Source organism: Halichoerus grypus, chromosome 11, assembly GCF_964656455.1.
Source record: "Halichoerus grypus chromosome 11, mHalGry1.hap1.1, whole genome shotgun sequence".
Classification (NCBI taxonomy): domain Eukaryota; kingdom Metazoa; phylum Chordata; class Mammalia; order Carnivora; family Phocidae; genus Halichoerus; species Halichoerus grypus.
This window is the reverse complement of record NC_135722.1, coordinates 110,454,979-110,482,150: the sequence shown is the minus strand read 5'-3', so window position 1 is coordinate 110,482,150 and position 27,172 is coordinate 110,454,979. Positions and strand designations below refer to the sequence as shown.

At 41.1% G+C, this 27,172-nt stretch overlaps 1 long non-coding RNA gene across 2 annotated transcripts in view; it reads right to left on the bottom strand.

Annotated features, from left to right (window-relative positions):
- The window catches only part of LOC118551732 (uncharacterized), a 39,877-nt gene extending 14,358 nt beyond the window's left edge, over positions 1–25,519 (bottom strand). For both annotated transcript variants that reach the window (XR_013442722.1, XR_013442723.1), the window contains exons 1-3: positions 25,390–25,519; positions 5,614–5,775; positions 5,381–5,512 (exon numbers count right to left, since the gene is read on the bottom strand). This is a non-coding gene — a long non-coding RNA (uncharacterized LOC118551732). The remainder of the gene's footprint in view (positions 1–5,380; positions 5,513–5,613; positions 5,776–25,389) is intronic.
- Positions 25,520–27,172: the final 1,653 nt, after the last annotated feature.

Genomic DNA, 27,172 nt, shown 5'->3' with positions numbered 1-27,172 from the left:
ATGGGAGATAGAAACTCTGATGTTATCACCTGACTCGTTAAGTTATGCTAGTAACCAGATTAAAATAAGTGTACTGAGGGAGGGAGGTGAGTATAAAATGGAGCTCAGGGTGGTAGAAAGAACCGGACCAGGAGTCAAGGGCCTGGAGTTGTGTTCAGAGAAAGGCAAGCTCACTAGACCTCAGCTTCCTTCATCTGGAAAGTTAAGAGGTGACACTAGATAACCCTCTAAGACGCATCCCAGCCCCAAAGTTCTGTCTAGAAACTTCGCCTACTTCTCGATGTGATAAGAGGCTCACTCACATCACTCTTTAATGGAGATGTGTATATTCTAAGGGGGTAATGGAATTATGAGGAGCAGGTTAATCTGGGAAGGTCACATGAAGTTTTGAGAAGTGTTTTGAAACCAGAAAGGAAATGGCATGAAGTGGAGACATAACAGGAGGTCAGGCTAGGGCATGGTCAGAAAAATGACTAAAAGGAAGGAGTGGATGAGTCACGTCCAGGATCACCCGCAGATTCGCCTGGCTGCAGTGGGACACACCATCTCAGCAGGAAATGGGCGCGATTAGTTAAGGAAGGACCAGGTGGTGAACAATCACAAAAGCAATGCATTGAGGTCCAAAATTAGCATTGGGGCGAAATCTCTACCCAACAAGGTTTTTGAGTTTGTGCAGACAAAAGATTATTAGATAAATTAATGTCTTCATCCATGAACTTATTATCTGGGTGTAATAGGAACATAGCTTTCTAACAGGGGCTTTTGAAAATGAAAGGTAGGGAACAGAACATCGTTCTGGTGTGACATTCTAAAAGCCACCTGAGCCAAGTAAAATGTTTTGGGATACGAGAGTGAGCTTTCCTCAGGGCATGCTTAGGAACGTGTACGTGTTGGGGGGACAGGGTGCAGAGTGTTATCTGAATGTGGTATGTGCACACATGTAGGAGGAAATTGTTGAGGTCTGCGTGCTTGTGGGTTGGCTTTTTTAAAAATGATCACAGGTATATTTCTTAATTTATTCCCAGAATGTAAAATGAACTAGCCTAACTTTCCCAATGCACCACAAATCCCTTCCACTTCACTTTACCTCTCTGAAATCTTAGGATTCAGTAAAAGGATCTTTATTCAAGAGGAATAAAATTAATGAAACTTTGTGAAATTTGTTTTTTCGAAGACAGCTCCACTTCTGAATTACTAGAAAACAGCAGGACTATTTCAATTTCAAATCCTAATATAAATGATTGGTTTTGATAATAAATTTGATAGACTAATCCTTATCAGACTCAAACGTTTTTCCTAGAAAAGGACATCATAAAATATTTATTTTCTATTCTCCTGTTTCTGAAATACATTTTCTTAATTTATAAAAGTGACAAAGGCACATTTAAGATTTGGATTTTCACTCATATGTGCAGTTTAAGAAAGAAAACAAATGAACAAAGAGAAAAAAAAAAGAGGCAAACCAAGGAACAGACTCTGAACTACAAAGAACACACTGATAGTCACCAGAAGGGAGACGGGTGGGGGATGGGGGAACAGGTGCTGGGGATGAAGGAGTGCACCTGTCGTGATGAACACCAGGTGTTGTATGAAGTGTTGAATCACTGTATTGTACACCAGAAAGTAATACTACACTGTGTGTTAACTAACTGGAATTTAAATTAAAAGAAAAAGAAAAAAAAAGATCTAGATTCTCCAGTGGGTTTATGGAAAAGGTTCCTGGGTGGAGCTGGAGAACTATGTTGGAACGGTAACAGGAAAAGGTACGAATATGAGTGTGTATTTACTACGTGCCAGGCACTGTGCCGGATACTTACACATGCTGTTTCATGGAATCACTGATGCCCCTACACATGACAGCAAAGCCTTTGAGGTGCTAGCCTGACTCGCACACCTTGTAAGTGAAGGCGTAAGGATGCAAGCAAGCCCTGGTCTACCCGACTTCAAAGCCCATGACCCTTCGAACAGCAATAGATTCATATTACCAACTACTCAGGTCGAGAAAAGGGAGTTCCTGCCTGTGAACAAGATTCTTTGGTGTTAAAAATAATATATAAGAATATATAATATATATCATATTAAATATATATAATACACATTTATTTTACAACAGCTATTTAGAATCAATTCCACTGAACTTTCTAATTTGCTCATTTGCTCCCCGAGGGTTGGGAATTTGGGGAATTAAAAGCAGCAGATGATTCATTCTGCTCCATGGTAACACTCACATCCAGACTCAGCCTGCCTCTGGCCACTGCGGGCTCCTGCCTGGACCCAGCCCTCTCCCCAAAGTACCACAGTTAGCCTTTGTCTCCCACTCAATTCATTTGCTCAGTAGAGCATCCCAGAGGGACCCTTAAAAGTTCCCAACACAAACTCATCTACTCAGACTCCGTGGCTTTCCATCTCAGTAGAATACAAGACAAAGTAATTAAAGGGGCTGAAAGATCCTACTTGGTGTGGCCCCGGGGGCACCCCTCTGATCTCTTCTCCTGCAGATTTCCCCACCATAATCCCTCCTCTCTGCCAGGTGGGTCTTCCCTGTCCTAGAATACAGCAGGAAAGACCCTGCCTCAGGACCTTTTCTCTTGGTTTCCCTTTCCCTCCGCCCAGAACACTCTTCCTCAAGATGGGAGCATGGCTTCACAAGACCTCAATATGAGACAGGAAACCATCAAAATCCTAGAGGAGAACATAGGCAGTAATCTCTTTGACATCGGCCACAGCAACTTCTTTCAAGATACATCTCCAAAAGCTAGTGAAACAAAAGCAAAAATGAACTTTTGGGACTTCATCAAGATAAAAAGCTTCTGCACAGCAAAGGAAACAGTCAACAAAATAAGGAGGCAACCCACAGAATGGGAGAAGATATTGGCAAATGACACTACAGATAAAGGGCTGGTATCCAAGATCTATAAAGAACTTCTCAAATTCAACACCCAAAAAACAAATAATCAAGTCAAAAAATGGGCAGAAGACATGAACAGACACTTCTCTGAAGAAGACATACAAATGGCTAACAGACACATGAAAAAATGTTCATCATCATTAGCCATCAGGGAAATTCAAATCAAAACCACATTGAGATACCACCTTACACCAGTTAGAATGGCATAAGTTGACAGGGCAAGAAACAACAAATGTTGGAGAGGTTGTGGAGAAAGGGAAACCCTCTTACACTGTTGGTGGGCATACAAGTTGGTACAGCCACTTTGGAAAACAGTGTGGAGGTGCCTCAAAAAATTAAATATAGAGCTACCCTATGACCCAACAATTGCACTACTGGGTATTTACCCCAAAGACACAGATGTAGTGAAAAGAAGGGCCATATACACCCCAATGTTCATAGCAGCAATGTCTGCAAGAGCCAAACTGTGGAAAGAGCTGAGATGCCCTACAACAGATGAATGGATAAAGAAGATGTGGTCCATATATACAATGGAATATTACTCAGCCTTCAGAAAGGATGAATACCCAACTTTTACATCAGCATGGATGGGACTGGAGGAGAGTATGCTAAGTGAAATAAGTCAAGCAGAGAAAGTCAATTATCATATGATTTCACTTATTTGTGGAACATAAGGAATAGCATGGAGGACATTAGGAGAAGGAAGGGAAAAATGAAGGGGGGGAATCGGAAGGGGAGATGAACCATGAGAGACTATGGACTCTGAGAAACAAACTGAGGGTTTTAGAGGGGAGGGGGGTGGGGGCATGGGTTAACTGGGTGATGGGTATTAAGGAGGGCATGAACTGCATGGAGCACTGGGTGTTATACGAAAACAATGAATTGTGGATCACCACATCAAAAACTAATTATGTACTGTATGGTGACTAACATAATAAAATAAAATAAAATAAAAAAGATGGAAGCATGGCTTGCTTCTTTAACTCTTTTAGGTCTTACTGAGATGTTAGCAGCTAAAGTAAGGTTTTCTCTGAGGACCCTATTTTAAAATTGCAACTCCATCCCCACCCCTGCACACACACACACACACACACACACACACACACACACACATCCCGTCCATCCATCCTACCCTGCTTTATTTTTCTCCATAGAACTATGTTCTTTTATTTGCTGTATTTCAGCTAATTGCCTTCATTTGTACTATTCTATTTCTGCATTTAAAAGTATTTTATTTTTGCATTTAAAAATATTCCATGAAGGGATCCAACACTAGGTTGCCAATGGAGTTCGTGGCACAAAATTGCCAAGAATCCCTGACCTACAGCTTCTACTTTTCTGAAAAACAGCTTTATTGAGCTATAATTCACATACCATAAAATACCCCCATTTAGAGTGTAAAATTCAGTGGTATCTAGCATATTGACAGAGTATGCGAACATCACCAAAGTCAAATTTTAGAACATTTTGTCACCCATAAAAGAAATTCCATGCTCATTAGTCACTTCCCCCTCTCCTGTCCCCACTGCTTGGCAATCACAAATCCACTTTTGGTCTCTATAGATTTGCCTATTCTGGACATTTCATAAAAAAGAAGTCATACAATATATGATCTTTCATGACTGGCTTTTTAGTATAGTATTTTCAAGGTTCACTCACCTTGTAGAATGTATTAGTAGTTCATTCATTTTTCTGGCCAAATAATATTCTATTTAATGAGTATATTATATTTATTCATCCATTCATCAGTTGATTGAAATCTGGGTTCTTTCCATTTTTTGGCCATAATGAATAATGCAGGTATGAACATTGATGTACAAGCTCTTGTGTGGACATATGTTTCCATTTTTCTGAGGCACATGCCTAGGAGTGGACTTGCTGGGTCCTAGGGTCACTCTATGCTTGAGTTTCTAAGGAACTGCCAGATTGTTTTCCAAAGTGGCTGCCCCACTTTACGATCCCAATATCGATGTAGGAGGGTTCCAATTTCTCCACCGCCTCTCTAACACTTGCCATTACCTGTCTTTTTTATTACAGGTATTCTAGTGGGTGTGAAGTGGTACTTTGTAATTCTGATTTACATTTCCCTAGTGACTAGGAATTTTTGAGCATATTTTCATGTGCTTATTGACCATCTATATATTCTTTCAGGACAAATGTCTATTCAAATCCTTTGCCCATTTTAATTGGCTCATTTGTCTATTTATTACTGAGTTGCAGGTGTTCTTTGTACAACTGGAATACAAGTCCCTTACCAAATACATGATTTGCAAATATTTTTCCCAATCCGTGGCTTGTCTTTTTATTTTTATTGACTGTTCTTGGTTGTAAAATTCACTTGAGCTAGCACAAATTAATATAACATTAGACTGTATTAATAGAAGTGGAGAGTCTAGATCAAAATATAACTATTGGCTGCTAACCTGACTACTGATGAAATCAGTTTAGAGCACCACAGTGTAGAAGGCATACCTAAAAAAAATGAGATAAAGTCTTCCTGGTTGAAAATCATTCCATATTTCATATAAGGAACAGAGTAGGAAGCAGATGTATTTAGCACAGAATGAGGGTTCTCCAACTGGTAAAGGATACCCAGGTAATCCTCTGAAAAACAAAAGTAAAATAAGTGGATGCCAAAGAAAGAAACACATTTGGGGTGTATATAAGGAGAGAATGACAACAGGCACACAGTGCCGAGTACTTACTAGGTGCTTCATCAATATTAGTTAAACTAATCCATAAACGGATGAAGGAGACCTACCCAGAGGTAGGACAAGCAGTTTCAACAAGGAGTAGGCTCTCACTGATGAAATGTTCAAGAAAGTAGGGATGACGTGCTGCTCTTGTGGTGGAAAAGGCTTCCTGCCCTGGGAACAAAGATCGAACGAGATTACCTCCAAAGTCCCTCCCACATCTAGGAGTCTGTTACTTAAAAACCCCAATCAAATGGCTATTGATGGAGATTGTAATTTCTAATTAATTTTAAATTAGCAACAATAGAAGGACAAATTTAAGGTGCAAAGGGAGTACGGTGAAATATTAGTTCTTAGATCTTCCTCCCACTCCCCGCATCACCGTCACTGTGTTCCTCTCCAGAGGTGCCAGAGATAGTCTATATTTATGTACCTTTACACAAATGGTAGCTTGTTATACACAATGTTTTGCATTGTGCATTTTCCACGTTAATATCTACTTTGCAGATTGTAGATCATATAAATACAGAAAGACAATTCTATTCTTTTTTTTTTTTTTTAAGATTTTATTCATTTATTTGACACAGAGAGAGACAGCGAGAGCAGGAACACAAGCAGGGGGAGCGAGAGAGAGGGAGAAGCAGGCTCCCCGCTCAGCAGGGAACCCGATGTGGGGCTCGATCCCAGGACTCTGGGATCATGACCTGAGCTGAAGGCAGATGCTTAACGACTGAGCCACCCAGGCGCCCCGAGACAATTCTATTCTTATTAAAAGGCCTACAGTATCCCATAGTATGGAATTGCTATAAATTTAACCAGACCTCTGCTGATGGATGGTGATGCCGTTGCCCATTTTTGCTATTACAGACAATGCTGCAGTGAATACACTTGTGCATTCTTCATTTTGCATTTGTGAAAATAACTGTCTTTAGGATAAATTACTAATAGAGTTGCTTGAATCATATGGTCTGCATTCTTGGTTTTGGTAGAGATTACAAAATTGCTTTCCATTGGTGTTCCACCAATTTACTCTTTCACCCAAAATATTTGAGAATATCCACTTCCCCTCACTCTCAACCCCCAACTCAACACAGTGTTTTCATTTTTTAAATCTCTGCCAATATGATGGTTCAAAAATGGTCTTCCTTGTCGCTTAATTTTCATTTCTCTTATTATGAATGAGGTTGAATTTATATTATGAATTTATATTAATGGCTTCATAAACAATTCTAGAAGGACACATATCCAATTTATATTAATCTTTAACATTTTATGTTAAAGAGCCACTTGTATAATTAAAAAAATATATAACCGTAGCTAGTTTGTGTCTGGGTTATTGACCTTTTCCTTAGTGATTAATTTGCATTCTTTGTATATTAAGGAAATCAGCCATTTGTCTATGATATGGGTTGCAAATTTCCCCCCCAGTTATATTTGTATTTTGACTTTATGTTTTTCACTCACGGATTTATTTTTTAACTTTATGCAGTTGAATTAAATATCAGTGTTTTCTTTTATGGCTTCTGAGTTTTATTTCGACTTAGAAAGACCTTCCCTATTCCCGAATCATATTAAAATTATCCTATATATGTTTTATTACTTTTATGATTTTGTATTTCACATTCAAATCTTTGTACCATCTGGAAGTTATTTTAAGTGAAGTTAGAGGTTCAAGCTGCTATTTTTTTTCCCAGATGGCTACCTAAGATGTCTTATTCAATACAGATAATAGATGCTTTTTATTGTTCTGAGTATAATGCTCATAAATTGTCACATAAATTATTGCCTACAAAAGTAGTAAATAAACAGTGGTATAATCATGATAGCAACAATATAAATAATAACAATAATACTAGCTATATCTACATGGTGCTTCCTATGCGCCAAGCACAGTTCTAAGCATTTTACACAAATATTACTGGGTAATTATCCTGAATCCTTAGAAAGGGCCAGATCCACTAAAATGATGGATACAAGAAGCCAGATCCTTCCTGCAAGCCAGGATGACCTGGTGAGAATATGAATAAAAACAGAGAGAACAAAGCTCCTCATCTTTACAATGGATTGGCAAGAGCTCCTGGAATTAAAATAATGTATTCACTTAGGTAAATGAATAAATAGTTCAGTTGGCATTTGTTTGCACCAGGGAAATGGGATAAAGACCCACAATCACAGTCCGTGTGCCAAACACAGCAGACAGTCTCCCGGTCCACATTGGAAGTGCAGCACCAGCTGGCTCCACTCTGGTGGCCGATGCCAGCACCATACTGGTGGTAAATAGTTGGAACACCACCATAGTGCCAAGGGCTATGGTCATTCTTTACATGTGCTAATATCTCCCTGTACATTTTCTTCACAGCATTCACTACAATTATACACTTTTGTACGATTAGATTGTCTCTCTGCCACATTAGACTCTAAATTCCCCGAAAGCTGGAACACATCTGTTTTGTTCCGTATTTTACCTCAGTATCTAGCATCTAGTAGGTGTTCAATAAATGTGTGTCTAATGAATGGCTTCATAAACAATTCTAGAAGGACACATATCCAATTTCTAATTGACTCATCCTGTTTGACCTTGGCCATGTGTCATAGTTCCCTATACTTTAGTTTCCTCACTTGAAAATGGACATCATAATAAATATTCCCTAATAGGGCTGCTAGGGGAATTACGTGAAGTGATACATCATCACCACCACACGGAGTTCTCATTCTACACCCAGGGTCTCTCGGCCCTAGGAAGATCTCCTTGGAGAATGCAGTCCATATATTCACTCATGTCTGGAAAGCCAGCCCTGAGATTGCACATCAGAATGTTGAGGCTTCCCCTTAATCCTCTGACTCAAACTCTGGCATCCAAAATCTACCCAGCATAGAGTCAGAGGAGGGTGAGGGACCACGTATTTCTTTTATATATGTGTTCTGATTTTGCCGATGGTGTTTGTCTGAGACTTTTAAAACCACAGCGATAGACACATAATTTATATAGTAAACAGACGAGGTAGCAGAACTCATGTCAAGCAAGTATAAGCAATTTTGATGACAAACAGTACGTATGCTTTCCCCTGAAGGTTTGTCATTTGGTATTCTGCAAAACTAGATGAGCAGTTCATGGGCTTTCTCTTGCATCTGCGCTGTAAGTGCCCTAGGATTTATCGTGCTGCTTTGGCAGTCAGCTTACCTTTTCTATTACGAACTTGATACTATCTCAAAGGGCTTTAAAATCTATATGGAACCTACCTACTCTCATAATGAGAATTAAACAGTAGACTTTAAAATGTCTTTGGACAAAGCTATAAAGTACCTTTTGAGGAAAAAATGCTCAACGGAGACCATAAAACAACAGAACTCATGTTGTTTCTCTCCAGCTGTTGTCACTATCCAAAGAACTGCCTTCTAGAATAAGGCATCTTAAGAGTGCTCTTCAGATTTCCCACCTAAATGCATTTTGAAAAGTAATCAGGGAAGATTTCACATATCTAAACTCACTTAAATGCCTTCCTGAACTGTGTCTGTCCAGGGTGCTCTTTATCACATCTTCTGACCAAATTCTATTTGTTCATTCATTCAACAAATACTTATTAAATGGACATTTCTATTAAAAAGTGATCTAGTCAGTGAAGATTTGATGAATAAGACATGATCCATTCCCTTAAGGGGTGTATAATCTAATGGAGAAGATAGACAAGAAAATTCAATGATAATAATGGAGTTGCTATTTCTTAAAGTTTTTAAGTACTCAGATGAGTCAAATTTCCAATTTGATCTTTTTATCACTTAGCCATTCATTGAGTCTACCATATATCAAAGCACTACAAGGAGACACTAGGGAATCTCCTAGAAGCAATGACAGGACTCCTGACCTCAGGAAGCTTCTTCACTTCTCATCTGTATCTCGGTAACTCGTGTGTGTGTGTGTGTGTGTGTGTGTGTGTGTGTGTTTGTGCGTGTCCAATCCAGTTCTTCCTCAGTTTCAGACTATTTTATTCAACAACCTACTGGACGTCTCCACGTACTGTTCCAGAGGCTCATCTACCTCACACATTCCAAACGAAATCCATTATCCTTTGCCCTGGTTAATGTCCCCTTCACTGCCCAGCTATCTCGTCCAAAACCTAGAATGGGGCTTGGTTTCTCCCTCCCCTTAATTCCCCACATGCAATCATTCAGAACACCTGTCAATTTTTTCATCTGCACATTTCCTTTTTCTTTCTTTCCTTACGCCCTCCACTACCACTGCCTTAATTCCTGTCCTCATCGTCTCCAACCTGGACAACCACCCGTCTCCTCAGCTGGTCTCCCTGGCTCCAGTCAATGCTTCCTCTAACCCATTCTCTTCACTGCTGTTCGAGTGATGGCTCCAAATGCAAATGTTATCTGACTGTTCACTGTCCCAAACCTTCTAATGACTCCCAACTCCATAGGATAAAGTCCAAACAAGGCCCTTTGATATGCACACAAATCCTTATCCACACATTTTTGTCACCACCACCGCTACCACTGCATCTTAATGTCTGCCAAATTCAAATAGTTAGAGTTTCCTGAACAGCCCATGATGTTTCATCCCTCTACTTCTGCGAGTGCTATTCCCTCTGCCTGGAGTATTCTTTCCCTTCCTGTTCTCTGTCTAATGCCTAACCATCTTCAAAGGCTCTGTTCAGGAGTTCAGGTGCCTCCTCCTCTGTGAGACCTTCTCTGACTTCTCTGAAATCTAGTTGATTATCACACTGGTGAAGTTCACATGTCTTTTTCTGCAGTTTCTCACTGTAGGGCTGTTTTATATGTCTGTACCACTTTCTAAACTCTAAGTGCCTTGAAACTGTATCTTTTATATAACTCTCAAATCCATCAAGCTCTCTCTCATCATGACCCATGCTAAGCCACCATGACCTCTCCTCAGAACTGTTGCAATAGATTCCTGACTAACTAGGTTCTCTGCTTCCAGGGTCTCCTTACAACCTGTTCTTCACCCTGCATTTAGGGTGCTTTTTTTAGCAAACTGATCCTGATATATATATATATCTCAAGAAGCAAAGGAGATAGATATATATGTAATATATATTATATATATATTATGTATGTGTATGTATATATTACATATATGTAATGTACATGTATGTGTATGTATATATTGTGTATATGTAATGTATACATAATATATATATTATATAGATATATATATATATGTAATATATATATTATATATATATATTAAGAAGCAAAGAAGATAGATATATCTCCTTTGCTTCTTAATATATGTTAGTGGCTCCACATTTTCCTTAGGATAAAGATCAGAATCTTTGGCATGGTCCTTATGCCCCTCAAGACCGCTTGGGCCTTACTTGCACTTTTGCTCCTTCCCTCTTCCTCTCTCTACTCCTGCCAAACCAGCTGCATTCCATCCCTGTATCTTATCATTAATCACAAAGAGGGGTTTATATTTTCTACTGAAGGAAATAAAGTCAGTGCAGACATCTGATCATGTGGATACCATGATGCAACAATACCAGAAAGAAGAAATCCATACCTATATTAATCAATTGGATGAATCCTGTGTGACCAACCATAAAACTGGCCCATTAATCTGGGTGTGACTTGTCTGACGGTGGCACACACAAAAGAGACCATAAGAGATAGGAAACATTTCGGAGAAAATATCTGTAGGACTGGGTGCCTGGCAGGTTGTGAAGAATGAAGGGAGAGGAAGAATGAGCCACATGAGAATGGTTCTCCTGACTAAGAGGAAACATTTGGAAGGGGGGCTTCTTGGTTAAGAGGTTAAGACAGAGTCCTGCTGGACACTTTTTAGGTCAAACTGAAGGACACCTGAGCAAAGGGAATGTTCCTCTGGAGGCATTGACTGTATAGGAATACAGATATGGAAGCATTCACGTAGCACAGTGGGAAAGGCAGAGGCCTGAGTGGATCTGCTGTCCTGGGATAAAGCATAGAGAAGAATCCAGAAGGTCAAACAGAGCCTGAGGAAGTACCCAGAGCAATGAGTCAAGAAGAATATGAGAAACTATAAAGAAAGCACTAGCAAAGAGATAGGCAGAGACGGATGTGGGATGTCTTAAAAATCAGAAAAGAGGAAGTTTCAAGAAGGAGCAGGTGGTCAGTGATATCAAGTGGAGGTCATCCAAGGTCATAGAAAACCCAAGACCAAGAGTATGCTTCTAGGTTTAGTAAAAAAGAATATCATTCTTGACTTTTAAGGGAACTTCAACAGAAGACAAATAAGAATAAAAACCAGAGAAGAGAGTGCTAAGGAATAGGTTCTTACTAACTCCTGAAAACAAAAATGGTTTTGTGATAAGTTTAATTTACATATTTTGAGAAGTTAAGAAGGTAGACCACTGTTCATTCAGCAGGCATCCTGAAACAACTCTTTGTGTTCAAGAATAGGCTGCCATGTTTTGCAAGCAGACACCAAAGACCACATGAAACAATTCTCTCAAGACCTCTAAGGCTGGGAAAGCCATGAAAAATCCCAGTATGAAATGTTTTCCGATGCTTTCCCCCTCTTCTGTTCCTGCTTATTCAGGAGAATATGTGCAGTCTGTTGTTTTTCTAAATGATGTCTGTGTTCTGACATGGCAACATACAACAAGGCAGCCAGCTGCATTCTTCCTATTTATGTCTTGCTCTTAAGTAACTCAGACCTGAAACAGTCCATGTCTCCAGCTATGTCTTCAGAGGCTTCTTGAAGTTTTAGAAAACACCTAAACTCTTATCCCTTCATTCTAAACCTCCGTATAAACAGTTTTGCTCAGAAATACCTATCTTTGGGGGCCCCTGGGTGGCTCAGTCAGTTAAGCATCTGCCTTTGGCTCAGGTCAGGATCCCGGGGTCCTGGGATCGAGCCCCACGTGGGGCTCCCTGCCCAGTGGGGAGCCTGCTTCTCCCTCTCCCTCTGCTGCTCCCCCCTGCTCGTGTGCACTCTCTCTCAAATAAGTAAAATCTCTAAAAATAAAATAAAATAAAAAATACCTATCTCTCAGCTTTCATTCAAGGAATTCAAGTGGCTGTGTCCAAAAGGTCTTTAAATAGTCACTTTTATTTTATTTTATTTATTTGAGAGAGAGAGAGAGGGAGAGAGTAGCAGAGGGAGAGGGAGAAACAGCCTCCCCACTGAGCAGGGAGCCTGATGTGGGACTAGATCCCAGGACACCAGGATCATGACCTGAGCCAAAGGCAGATGCTTAATCGACTGAGTCACCCAGGCGCCCCAAATAATCACTTTTAATTCACCATTTAGTGAATTTCAAAGTGCCAAACATGCTAGTTTCTGAAAAGCAAATGAGCTCCTGGCCTCAAAGAGTTCACACTTTTCCCCCCGTAGAAGGTATGAATTCCAAGAAGAGCAGATAGGAAGATGTCGAAGAGTGCCAGCCCAGTGCATGCAGGACTTCACTGATGCCCAGCCCCAGAAGGGAAGCACCACACACCATTGCTCTTCCCTGAAAATTACTCTGTCATTACAGTCGGTCAGTGGGGTAGGAACCAGGGCAGAATGCCAAGGGCTCCGTGATGACAGATTACTTCACTTGAAGGGAACATGGCTTATACTTTGATCTTTTCACTTTGGAGTAGATGTTAGTGGTCATTTTCTTCTGCTTACTGGGAACCTAATTATGATGTGCTCTGAACTCTGCAGAGAATAAAGATTATTAGAGGCATTGCAGGCACTTGCAGGCCTTCGTCCAAACGAGCAAATGCATTCCTTCCTTTAAGTGGAAGAGCTCGGCCCAGTCACAGCAATGACTTCATTTTCCCTACCTTCAGGGGAGAAATGTCAAGCTAAGGAAACCTGCCAAATCAACAAAACGTTTCTTCAGGATGTTTGATGTTTCCAACAGCAAGTCCAAAAGGTTTCTGGGAAGTTCGTTCAGAACCTGAATTGACTGTGCATCCCACTTTATCCTATAATATTTAGAGCTGGTCGTTGTGAGATGTCTCTACAGACAACTTTTCTTCTGGATGTATCCCTTCCTCCCCAAAATATGAACTCAGCCCTTTGGTATTTGAATATCAATGACCCTGATGACGCCATGGTGAATTTCTAAATCTGTGCATTTTTTGGTATTGGTAATGCTTTCTAAAGGTTAAATTTCATTTATCCAGTAATCATTTTTAATGTATTAGCATTTTGTATCCTCATGCCTTGAAATTTCTCTTATTTTTCTGCTCTGAGTTCGAAGGCACCATATATGCCACAAGCTTTAGATAACGGTGGCCAGGAGAGAAGGTATGTCCCACCTTCTTGGGAGAAGAATTCTTGAAAATTCAAGGTCCATTAGGAATTCCCTAGAATGAAATACTGAGTTCACCTGGGGCTGCCTTGTTTTCTTTACATCCTATTAAACAGATCCAAGCTAATTGCTCTCTAATTGCTCCATGTGTATTGAGCCACGTATTAGAGTAGGTGTTAGAGCAGGTGTTAATGATTCCAACATCAGTTCAAGATCTCGTCTTTAACATTTAAGTTTAGCCTTTAGAGTGAGATTTTGAGCTTCTCAAAGGCAAGAATTACTTTAAATTCTCTCTGCATCCTTTCTCCTGAGTAACTAGTAGGAATCAAAACATTTAGGGTCATGGAACTGGGGAGCAAAGAGGGATATTATATACCATCTAGGGCAGTGCTGGCCAATAGAAATACAGTGTGATCCATCATGTGGGCCACGTATGTCATTCTAAGTTTCCTAGTTTTCACATTAAAAAAGTAAAAAAAAGTGACATTAATCTTGATAACATATTTTATTCAAGTCAATATATCTAGAATATTGTCATTTCAACATATATTCAGTAAAAAAATATGAATAAGATATTTTACATTTTTTCATACTAATCTTCAAAGTCCAGCATGTATGTATTTTACACCTGCAGCACACCTCAACTTCAACTGGCCACATTTCAAGTGCTTGGGAGTCGCGTGTGGCTAGCATAGTGGGCAGTGCAGGTCTAGGGTCTAGATGAGAACATAGATGCAGAGAGGTGAAGCACCCAGCCGGCTGAGGAAGCAAAGAGAGACACTTGAGAGAGAGAGATTGCATAAGCTGAAATTGCAGGATTTCCCTCCTGGGAAAGTTATGATGACTTTTCCTACTTACTAAGCTCACGTAATGCCTCTCTTTCCTCCAGACACCTTAACCCAGGGGTCTGGGTAACGCTGGTGAAGTCACTGCCTTCAAGTATGGACAAGCGACGTGCTCTCAGTGGCTGATGGCGCATTCCCTGCTCCACCACAAGTGAGACAGCACCACTTCTGAGGTGGCTGCTCTGACTGTCCTCTGGACGTGCATTCTCAGATACACTGACTAACCGCTTTCCAAGGGAAGAACAATTTCAAAGAACTCTCCATATGATGGTCTCTCTTGCCCTTTGCACACAAGATTTCATCTCTTTCTGTTCATGTTCTTGCTTTTTGGCCAGCCAAAATGAGTGAAACCAGTAGTTAGAAAGGGAACTGGGAAGGTTTCCAAAAGGTCCAAAGAGAAGGAGCAAGGTGGAGGTGCGAGGTGAGGTCTGGCAATTTAGAACGTATTCCTCAAAGGGCTGTGGACAGGGATGTGATGAGCACTGGGTGTTAGACGCAACTAATGAATCATTGAACACTACATCAGAAACTAATGATGTACTATATGTTGGCCAATTGAATTTAAATTTAAAAAAGTAAATTTAACTGAGAGACTATGAATTCAAAAATATCAATAGACCATAAAGAATGATTTGGCGGGGGGTGGGGGTAATGCCTGGGTGGCTCAGTCGGTTAAACATTTGACTCTTGATTTTGGCTCAGATCGTGATCTCAGGGTCATGAAATCCAGTTCCAAGTCGGGCTCCACACTCAGTGGGGTGTCTGCTTGGGAATCTCTCTCTCTCAAATAAGTAAATAAATCTTTTTAAAAAATGATTTGGGGAATTTTAAGTACAGATTGTTCTGATGAATGATGAGGGAGCTGAAGAGTAAGAATCTGTCCATATTATTGTTTCTGCAGCAGCATGGCTTTGATTAGAGAGAGTCCCTCAAGCCAGAGACACAACAAACCAGGTTATCCGTCCCTGATGGCAACACACCCACCACCATCACCACAGGTACATGCATGACGTATCCACACCTCCAGCTACCTTTCCTTAAAGTTTCACTTTAAATTCACCAAGTGAGCCCAGCTCAAAGGCGACTTTTTCTCAGAAGCCTCCCCTGACTCCCCCAGGACACAAGTAAGGACTCAGTCTTTTGTGGCCCCATATCCTCCTCTTGTAGCTACTTGACCACAGTGGGCTTTCCCTCCTCTTGACTGGTGAGGTTTTAAGAATTATTAAGGCAAAGTCTCCTAGAACAATTAAAATACAACCTCCGTGGGTAGAGCCTGCCCTGTCATTGATATTTTGCTGAAGACAGAGAGATTAAGTCAAACTTGCATCCTGAACAGTGAGACATATGGGCCCCTCTCTCCACCCACTCCCCAGTGGCACCCTCAGCCCTAGGAACCCTGGAAATCAGGCTCATTCCCTCAAGGCAGCCCAGAGAAAAGGCCTATAGATACTGATACTTGAAGGGGAGGAGGGCAGGAAGGGTCAGCCTCCTGCTTCCACCAATCAACCTTGTTCACACACACAGCTTTCACTCAGCTTCTAAGTGCCTCCCTGTTAAAAGTAAAGGCAGAGCCAAGAATTGCCCAGTACTTAAGTGAAGGGTCTAGTGTGAGAGGTAGGGACCAAAACTGACAAACAAGAAAAAAATCTGAGGAAAGAGATAACGCAGAAAAAAACTTGAAAAAAAAAATGAATAGATAAAAATCCGCAGCAATCTAGAAGTAGTTATTCATGCATATGAAACAAGGAGTGGATGCTAAGGGAATAAAAAGAGCATTCATAAAAACAAAACAAAACAAAAAAAAAAAAACAGGAGATAAAAATATTCTAAAGTAGAAATTAAAAAGTCAGTAGAAGTATTGAGAGAGGAAATTTGAGGACATTTCCTAGGACAGAGAAAAACAGACCATCATAAAGATAACAAGATTACAAGATCAATCCAAATAATAGTAATAATAAATTATAAATAATAGCAGTTCTTTTTTTTTTTTTAGATTTTATTTATTTGATGGGATGCCTGGGTGGCTCAGTAGGTTAGGCATCTGTCTTCAGCTCAGGTCATGATCTCAGGGTCCTGGGATTGAGCCCCACGCCGGGCTCCCTGCTCAGTGGGGAGTCTGCTTCTCCCTCTGCCTCTGCCCCTCCCCGGCTCGTGCACTCTTGTGCTCTCTCTCAAATAAATAAGTTTATTTGAGAGAAAGCCAGCTGTGGGGCTCCATCCCAGGACCCTGAGATCATGACCTGAGCCGAAGGCAGATGCTTAACTGATGGAGCCACCCAGGTGCCCCAATAATAGCAGTTCCAGGGATAAAAAAAAAAAAAAAGAAAAAGTAGAGGAGAGAAATCATCAGAGAAATAATACAGAGAAATGTTCTGGAACAGAAGGATATGAACAAACCAAGCATAGAGATGGCATGGGGCCCAGGGAACAGGGGATCTAACATGGGGGCTGCACAGCTGACCACAGTGGACCATAAGAGTGACTCTGGGTGGGGTGTCCCCAAGAAAGAATATACCCCTGAGAGGTTACCTGATGTGTTTGATCTAGAAACATTTCAGAGTTCTGCCAGATGGTTCTGGATAAGTTAGTGATTAGTACATAAAAAGTTAATTAAGCAAATATAAAAATGAAGCAATTTTTTTCCCTGTAAGGATAAAACTTGTACAATATGAAAACATAAACCTAGTACATTATAGGCCTCAGCTGTGAACACTTTGTACATGGTCCAAATGGAAGCACTCCACAGGGATGCCCCCAGAATGGCAGCATCACCCGAGGCCTGTGGCTCCTGACGTGGGCTGCTCGTTGGAAACACGCAGGAACTTTAACAGGAATGCCGACACCCGCACCTCAACCGCAGACATCCTGGTCTCACTGGCTGGAGATACGGCTGAGGCCTTGACAATGTACAAAGGCCTCCGGTGATTCCAAGTGCTGCATTAGGTGAACTGAGCTGGGGAGGAAGAAGAGGAGAGCCAGAGCTTGCTGTGAGAGGGCTACATTCTACTTTGTAGAGTAGGAGTTCCTACGATCCAACATGAGAAGTTTCCATACAGACAGAATCCAACCCTACCCTCGTACCGCTTGGCTCCACTCACTGCCCCCTAATCCCAGCCCTGTCGGATCCTGCCGTTATTGACAATTTGGTATTTTGCTTATCATGGATTTTTGGCTTAATTTTAATTTTTAAAATATTTCATTAAAATGTTATTTATTTTGATGATGGGGTCTTGGGGACATCTTCACAAGCATTGTGCCTGAAGCAAGTGCCTCCCTTGCCTCACCTGAATTCTGGCGCCTGTAGGATGTAATTCTGGCACATTATAAATTCATTACTTAGGAAAAATGACAGGACTACCAGGAGAAAGTGCTCAAGGAATTAAACATTGTTGACTCGTGGAAGCAGGACTCAAAGGTGGGAAGGGGTAAAGCAGGTGACCACTTTTTTCTGACTGTACAAGCCTTGATCTATTACTTGAGCTTTGAGACTGAATGTAATTTTCTTCTGCAAACAGTGACACAGTCAAAAACCCTCTCTAGCCTCTCACACGACCACTTGTAGCTCCTACCTATGTCTCCTTAATTCATGCTTCTGTCACTCCTCTACCGGAGATCAGGGCCGTTCTAAGACCTTGGAAGTCCCGGGCATTCTGACTTTCAGGGGTCCGTCCACATCATGTGAGACACATAAAAATGCACCCACAGCTCCATAAAATCATATTTATTTTCATGTATAAAGGGTTTTTTGAAATTTTCTTTTGAAATTATCTGGCTTGGAGTCACACATTTTGGTTGGCTAAGATCTCTCAGCAGTCATTTTGCATTCTTTGCAACTCTTATAAAGTGAGAAAACCCGCCCATCAACTGTCTTTGAAAGCAATGAAGTTCTCGTCACTCTTCATTAAGTAATTCATCAAATGGACACAATGGGCATTTTGGCATGATTTTAACTACGCAGATTGATTTTTAGTTTTGCAATTTTCCATATTTTGGAGAACACCCTTTTCTTTCCAGTTCTCAGACCTTTTCTCAGCTCTGTCTTAGAACAGATCCCAGCTGCTCCACATTTTCCATGCTGTCAAAGAGGTTGAGTCATCCTGTGGGTCATTGCAACACCCTCCTCCCGGCGCCTGCCTTTGGGGGCTTTCCACGTCTCTCGCAGCTGGTCAGAGTAATCGAGTCCCACCTTGGCTTCAAATTCTTTAATGGCATACCACACAAGTAATTTCCTTAAATACCTAGCTTCGGTGGGCTCTTCATCGTCAGCATTTCTTTCTCCCTGGGGCAGTCCCACCGAAATGATTTCTTTCTCTGCTAAAATCCAGGCTCTATGTTGCCTGCCTGCCTGTCTGTCTACGAGCTTTCTGCTGTTTTCGTTGCATCTCCTCCTCCCCATGTATTGCTTCCCCTCACCCCAATGTCATCTATAAAACCGGCAGTTTTTTTAAAAAAAAACTTTAAATATTTGGGTTTTCTTTGCATAATTTCTCTGCTACGGTACTTAAGTTATCATACTGTCGTGGTCCTTCGTGGGCATGTCTATCTGGTCTAATAAAGCCAGCAGGCAGGCAAACATCATATCCATTTCATATCTCCAGCGCCTAGAGAAACGCTTGGCCCTTAGTAAGTACAGAATCGGTTTGTCTAATGAAATGTGTGTAGCAACATTGCAGCTGTCTGATCAGTTGTAGGAACTGCCTATTACTCTGTCCAGAATATATCGCAAGTTTACTGCAGTGGAAATAAACACTGAAGCCAGAGTGAAAGCCTCTTTGTTTTGCCATCCTCTAGTTAAGTGACTCTGAGAAACTTAAATGAATCCCAAACCTTAGTTTTCTCACCATTTCTGTAAAATTAAGATATTACCAACTCTATTCACAGAGGCGCCAGGGAAATCAGATGGTTCTTAGGTAAACACACCTGTACGGTCTCACGTGCTCCACAATCCGAGGTCGCCTCACGACGAAACTGGTTGTCACGTGATATCCCGGGTAATGACAACCCGATGCAGGAGGGGGGCCCCCTCCGGCCCCTCGGCGGACTGAACTTGTATGTCTCCCTTGGCAGCATGGACAGCCCCCCCCCACTCCTGGCAGGTGAGGGTCTGAGGACCAGGGCACAGGAAACCCAAAAACCCTTCAAGCATGTCCTTCATTCCAGACTCATTAAAACCTGACCATAGGAGTAATAATACCTCAGGGGAAACAGGTTTTGTTTTTATAACCTGCAATGCGAGATTAGAAATTAAGTTTCCAGTTTGAAAAGAGATGTCATCATTATTTCAGAAGAAAAAAGGTATAAATGTGGTCATTAGCAGCAAACTTTACTAGCGGAAACTTCCCTGCCCATCCAGTGAGGAGCCCTGTGTGTTCTTGCCTCCCGGCCCCCAGGCTTCAAGTCCTCTGCTGTAAACCGAGGCTGGCTTGGGCGAGCCCCTCTTCTCCTTCCAACTTGGCAGTTCCCCGATCCCCAGTGACCCGGATCTAACAGTCCTGCCTGGCATTGCCTAAATGTTCCCAGGAATGAGCAGAGCATGAAGTGGTTTCATGCTCAGTTAAGAAATAGAAAGAGGGTCTGCTCACAGTGGCCAAGAAAGCACATCACTTGAGACACAGAGAGAAGGCGTGGGTGAGAAATCCAGCCAGAGCAGTGGGTCTGAGTCGCCAAACCCAAACTGATTTTCCTCTGTGAGGTTAGAAGCCAAGCACTTTGAAGAAGAGTTATATAACAATTTGTCACTCCCTCCCTCACTGGCGTTCGCTGTTACAATGACCGCCTCTCCCAGACCACCTGGAGGGTAGATGTAAGAAGGCTCAATCCTCCCAAACCCCCAGGTAAGTCCCTTAACTCCCCAAGGCCTTGCTTTAGAATTGAGTTGAACAATGCGTCCATTTGTTCATCAACAAGGGGAAAAGCAGGGGATGAACATCATGAACAGCACCAGTATAATATGGGCCATGTCATCAGCATGTAACCTTTATTCACTCACTGAACAAACATGTATGTATTGTGCCAGGCCTTATTCTAGGTGCTGTGCATATGGGAATTTAAAAGAAAAAGAAAAAGAAAACACCAGGCAGATAACCCTGCCTCCTTGGAGCTTCACTTCCTGTTAGGATGACAGTGAAGCATGTAGCAAGACAGATGGTGACAAGAGGAGTCGGCGGCCTGAAGGAGAAGGGCCCAGCCGGGGTGTCAGGGGATAGCTTCCCAGCAGAGAGAGGGGCAGGCACCAGTGCGGCTGGGCACCTTGGGGACACCAGGGACACTGGGGTGTCTGGAGCCGGTGGGCTGGGCCTAGGGTAGTAGGTACTGAGGTCAGAGCCTTAACAGAGGGCAGGCTGTTTAGGGCTGGGCAGGGCTTTGGTTTTGGCTCAGGGGGCTGATGGAGTTGGAGATGTTGGATACACAAATAGAGATGTTGAAAAGGCAGCTGGATATACATTTCTGGAGTTCAGAACTAATGAAATATACATCTGGGACTGATTCATGAACAGATGGTGTTTAATGTGATGAGGCTGGGGGGTATGATGAAGGGAGGGGAAGGAGTAGAGTTCTGAGGGTGGGCATATGGGGCATTCAGATGTTTGGTGGGCAGCAAGGTAGGAAGGAATGGGCAAGGGGACCTGAGAGTAAGAGATGGACGAGGGAGGAGAGAAATCAGGAGAGCATACTGTCCGGGAAGCCAAGTGAAAGAACATGGCTTTCAAAGAAGAGAGATTAGTCAACTGGGTCAAATGTGGTTGATAAGCCAAGATGAGGAGAGAGAAGTGATCACTGGATTCATTAGTAATGCAGACAAGAGCTGCTTCGATGATAACCTGATTAACGAGGCTTCAAGAAAGACTTGGAGGAGAAGAAGTGGAGACAGCTGGTATAGGTCACTGGGGGAATTCTCCAGAACAGAGAACTGGGGCAGCAGCAGGAGGGGAAATGGTTGAGAGAGGGTTTTATTTTTAAGGTGGGAGACTCTACAGCCTGTTTGCCTTCTAATCTGAATAATTAAGGAGGAGGAGAAGAAAGGGGGAAAGAAAGAGAGAGAGAGATAGGGAGAGATGGCGGGAGGAAGGAGGAGAGAGGAGGGAGGAAGGAAGGAAGGGAGGAAGGAAGGAAAGAAGGAAGGGGAGAGTAGCACAGGAAGAAGAAGGAGAATGGGAGGGCAGGGGGAGGATAGAGGAGGGAGGAGAAGGGGATGCAGAGGGAGACAGGGAAGGACTACACACTAATGTTGCACTGAAAAGGAAAAAAAAGAGAAAAGATGCAAATATCCAAAATCAAAAATGAAAGTGGGGACATTATGACCAACCATCAGAAATAAAAAGGATTGTAAGAGAATCTATGAACAACTCTAAATCAACAAATTAGATGAAGTGAGTAGATCCCTAGAAACATACAAATTACCTAAATGGATTCAAGAAGAAATGGAAAATATTAACAGACCTATAACAAGTAAGGAGATTGAATCAGTAATCAAAAGCTCCCAACAAGGGGAGCCTGGGTTGCTCAGTCAGTTAAGTGTCCGGCTCTTGATTTCATCTCAGGTTATGATCTCAGGGTTGTGAGATTGAGCCCCATATTGGGCTCTGCACTCAGTGGCGAGTCTGCTTGAGATTCTCTCTCTCTCCCTCTGCTCCTCCCACTATTCCTCTCTCTCTAAAAAAAAGAAAAAACAAAACAAACAAACAAACACACAAAACCTCCTAACAAATAAATAAAAGTCGAAATCCAGACAGCTCCACTGGTGAATTCTACCAAACATTTAAAGAAGAGTTCAAAGCAATCCTTCTCAAACTCTTCCAAAAAGTAGAAGAGGGGAGAACACTTCCTAACTCCTTCTATGAAGTCAGCATTACCCTGGTGCCAAAGCCAGACAATGATATCACAAGGAAAGAAAATTACAGATCAATACCCTCGTGAATATAGTTGCAAAGATACTCCACAAAATACTAGGAAACTGAACCGAACAGCATATGAAAAGGATAATATATCATGGGTAAGTGAAAATTATCCCAGAAATGCAAAGGGGTTCAATTTAAGAAAATTAATGTAATATATCACATTAATAGAATAAAGGGGGGAAAAACACATGAGCATCTCAATTGACACAGAAATAGCATTTGATGAAATCCAACACTTTTCATGATAAAAACTCTCAGAAAACTAAGAATAGAAGTGAACTAGGAATAGAATAGATCTTCCTCGGGGCACCCGGCTGGCTCAATTGGTTAAGCATCTGCCTTCGGCTCAGATCATGATTTTAGGGTCCTGTGACTGAGTCCAGCATCGGACTCCCTGCTCAGCAGGGAGTCTGCTTCTCTCTTTTCCTCTGCCCCCTCCCCACTCATGCTCTTTATCTCTCTCTCAAATACATTAATAAAACCTTTAAATAAAAAAAGAACAGACCTTCCTCAACATGATAAAGTGTAATTATGAAAAGCCCACAGCTAACATCATACTCAATGGTGAATGACTGAAAGTTTTTCCTCTCTACATTCAGGAACAAAACAAGGAAGCTCACTTTCACCATTGCTAGTCAACATTGTACTGGAAGTTGTAGCCAGGGCAAGTAAGGAAGAAGTAAAATTATCTCTATTTACAGATAAAATGATCTCATATATAGAAAATCCCAAAGAATCCACAAGAAGGCTATTTGAAAATCCCAAAGAATCCACAAGAAAGCTATTGAGCTAAATGAAATCAGCAGTTTCGGGGTACAAGTTCAACACACAGAAATCAGTCATGTTTCTATATGCCATCAATGAAGAATCTGCAAAAGAATTAAGAAAGCAGTTCCATTTACAATCACATCTAAAAAAATAAAATATCTAGTAATAAATTTAACCCAACAGATAAAAGAATGATACACTGAAAACTAGGCTGAAAGAAATTAAGGAAGATCTAAATAAATGAAAAGTCTTCCTGTGTTCATGGATCCTGTGTTCAACTTAATGTTGTTAAATTCATGTCAATACTACCCAAAGTGGTCCATAGATGCAATGCAATCTCTAACAAAATTCCAACAGCCAGTTTTGCAGAAATGGAAAAGTCAATCTTTAAATTCATATGGAATTTTAAAGAACCCCAAATGGCCAAACAACCTTGAAAAAGAAAAAATTGGAATGTTTAAACTTTCCAATCTCAAAACTTGTTAGAAACTACAGTAATCAAAACAGTGTGGTCCTGGCATTGGGATAGACATGAGGTCAGTGAAGTAGACTTGAGAGTCCAGAATTAAACCCATATATCTACGGTCAACTGACTTGTGATGAGACTGCCAAATTTCTTCAATGGGGAAAGAATAGTCCCTTCAACAGACAGTGCTAGGACAACTAGATGTCCATGTGCAAAAGAATAAAGTTGGAACTATACCTAACATTATATACAAAAATTAACTTGAAATAGATCAATGACCTAAAAATTCCTAAAACTCAGAAGAGAGCTTAGGGGTAAATCTTCAAGACCTAGAATTCAGCAATGGATTCTTAGATATGCCACCCAAAGCAGCAGCAACAAAAGAAAAACAGATAAATTGAACTACATCAAAATTTAAAACCTTGCACACCCAAGGCGTTATCAAGAAAGTGAAAAGACAACCTCTGGAATGGGAGAAAATATTTACAAATCACATATCTGATAAGGGCTTCATGTCTCAAATATATAAATAGGTATGTAACCCAACAACAAAGACAATGCAGCTTAAAAATGGGCATCAAATTCAAACAGACATTTCTCTAAAGAAGATATGCAGATGGGAAATAAGCACATGAAGAAATCTTCAACATCATTAGTCATCAGGGAAATGCAATCCAAACCACAATGAGATATTGCTTCATACCTATGAAAATGGCTGCAATCAATAAAGCAGTAAGTGTTCATGAGGATGTGGGGAAATTGGACCCGCATACACTGCTGGTGGGAATGTAAAATGGTGCAGCCACTGTGGAAAACGGTTTGGTGATTCCTCAAAAAGCTAAACATGGAATTACCACATGATCTAGCAATTCCACTCTTGGGTAGGTACACAGTAGCATTGAAAACAGGGACTCAAACAGATATTTGTACAACAAGGTTCACTGCAGCACTGTTCACAATAGCCAAAAGGGAGAAACAACCAAGATGTCCACCAACAAATGAATGGATAAACAAAGCTTGGCATGTATGTACAAGAGAATATCGTTCCACCATAAAAAGGAATGGAGTTCTGATATATGCAATAACATGAATGAACATTGAAGACATTAGGTTAAGTGAAATAAGCAAGGCACAAAAGACCAGATACATATGATTTGTTTTCTGCAAAACATCTAGAATAGATGTCAAGTTCACAGAGAAGGAAAATGGGTTGAGGAGTGAGGAGAATGGAGAGTTACTGCTTCATGGTTATAGAGTGATAATAAATCTGTTTGGGGTGATAATAAAATTATGGAACAAGATAATAGTGATGGTTGAACAACCTTGTGGATGTTATTAATGCCACTTAGATGAATGGTTTAATCAAATGTCAATTTTAAAAATTAATAACATAACATGCCAAAACAATTGAATCATGCACTTTAAATGGGTCCATTGTATGGCATGCAGATTATATCTCAGTAAAGCTGTTTAAAAAATCACTGATGGAGAAGACAGAGGGGAGAAATTGCTAGCATCTTAACCTTGAGTAGCAGGAGCAGATGAGATCAACCACTTACCCGCAGGGGCTTGGCTAAGATAGGGACGTGGATAATTCATCCATAGTGACAAGGACATAAGTCAAAGACAAATGCAGGGAGCAGGTTAGGCAGTTCGGAGCAGGTTTGTCCATTGTAGCTGCCTTGAAGTCACCATTCTTATAGTGCTTATTTCATTCTGCTGAGTGAATCCTTAGCTGTTCCTCCCCCTACCCATCAGCACTCAAATGCAGGTTTCTTAAAGGTGAAGACAAGGCTTTATTCATTTTGAATTTCCATAGAACCTGGGATAGCATGCTGTTAAAATCTTCTGAATGAATGAGTAAATTATGGATATAATAGATGGTTGGCTTCAAAGAGTTCAGTTGTTTTTCACTCTCCATGTTCAATTTAGTCCACACTCTGCTTCTGTGTCACACAGAAGTCAAATGGGCTGGTGAGAAACCTCTGTAGCAGCCATCCAACTGTAGTCATGTGATACTCGTCTCCCATTCTTGTCTAAAACTGTTTGTTTGTTTGTTTTTGCAGGATCTTTTCATCCTAAGTGGAATCTCATCAAATGTTGTCCATTGCAAAGAGCAGTGTGGAAAATCCCAGGGAAAAATGACCTAACCGTTGGAGAACTGGTTCTCTAGTTGCAGAGAGAGAATACATGAAATAGAATTAAAATATTTATGAATATCATCATGAACAAATTCTAAATAATGTTGACAACTGGTACGAGCTGCAAAGAAAGGGCTTCTGCCCTTTGGCTTCCAGAGTCAGTTGGAATCAGTCAGAGAAGACTTTTTGGAGCAGCAAAGTTTTGAATAGGTTGTTAAAAAGGTGATAAACATAGATTGAAGCAAAGGAAGTAAAGATCTCACCAGGGGAAAAACAGCTAAAGCAAAGAGATGTGATAAGAAAGCCAAGTAAGGGAGAGGGGCTAACGGGGGATAAGCAGAAGTTTTGTTTTAATAAAGCTGGAAGTTAGGGGCGCCTGCGTGGCTCAGTTGGTTGAGGGTCAGCTCAGGTCATGATCTCAGGGTTGTGGGATTGAGCCCCGTGTAGGACTCTGCGCTGTGTGGAGCCTGCTTGAGATTCCCTCTCTCCCTCTCCCTCTGCCCCTCTGGCACACTCTCTCCCTCTCTCTCAAAAAATAAAAAATAAATAAAACTAAAAGTTAATGACTTAACATTTCAAACTTTGAGTCATAATTCTTGTATAACACTTCATTTAAAGCATAACATATTGAGAAATATTTAAATAAAAATGAGAAAACGAATTCAAAAATTACTCACTAACAGAATGATGCAATCCAGGAAATGTTTTGATACACTCGAAGGAACCCACAGAGTCATTATTATTCTGCCTCGTGTTCTTATAAAATCTAAATACTATCAAGCATTGTTTTGGAAATGGTATTAGAGCTAACATTTATTGGGTCCTTACTATATTCCTCACACTATTTGATGTGGTCCACATGCCTTTTGCTAATTCCTGCAACCATCCTATGAGGCAAGCCTTACTAACCACCCTTGTTACAGTTGAGGAAACGAGGCACAGAGAAGATAATTTAGCCATCTCAAGGTCATACCACAGATCAGGATGAGATGATATGTAGCAGATTTCTTCAAAGCAACAATGACAGGAAAATTTTCCCTCTCAACAGGTTCACCTGATGGGGACAGATTTATACGCCAACACTGGAGGAAGTAGTGGGCAGGAGAAGAATGAGCTTAGGTCCTGTCCACCCAGGGAGTTGGTCATGGCCTCACACGGTTTCTAACTGAATTGAGTGTGTTTTTGCTGACACAGCAGATGC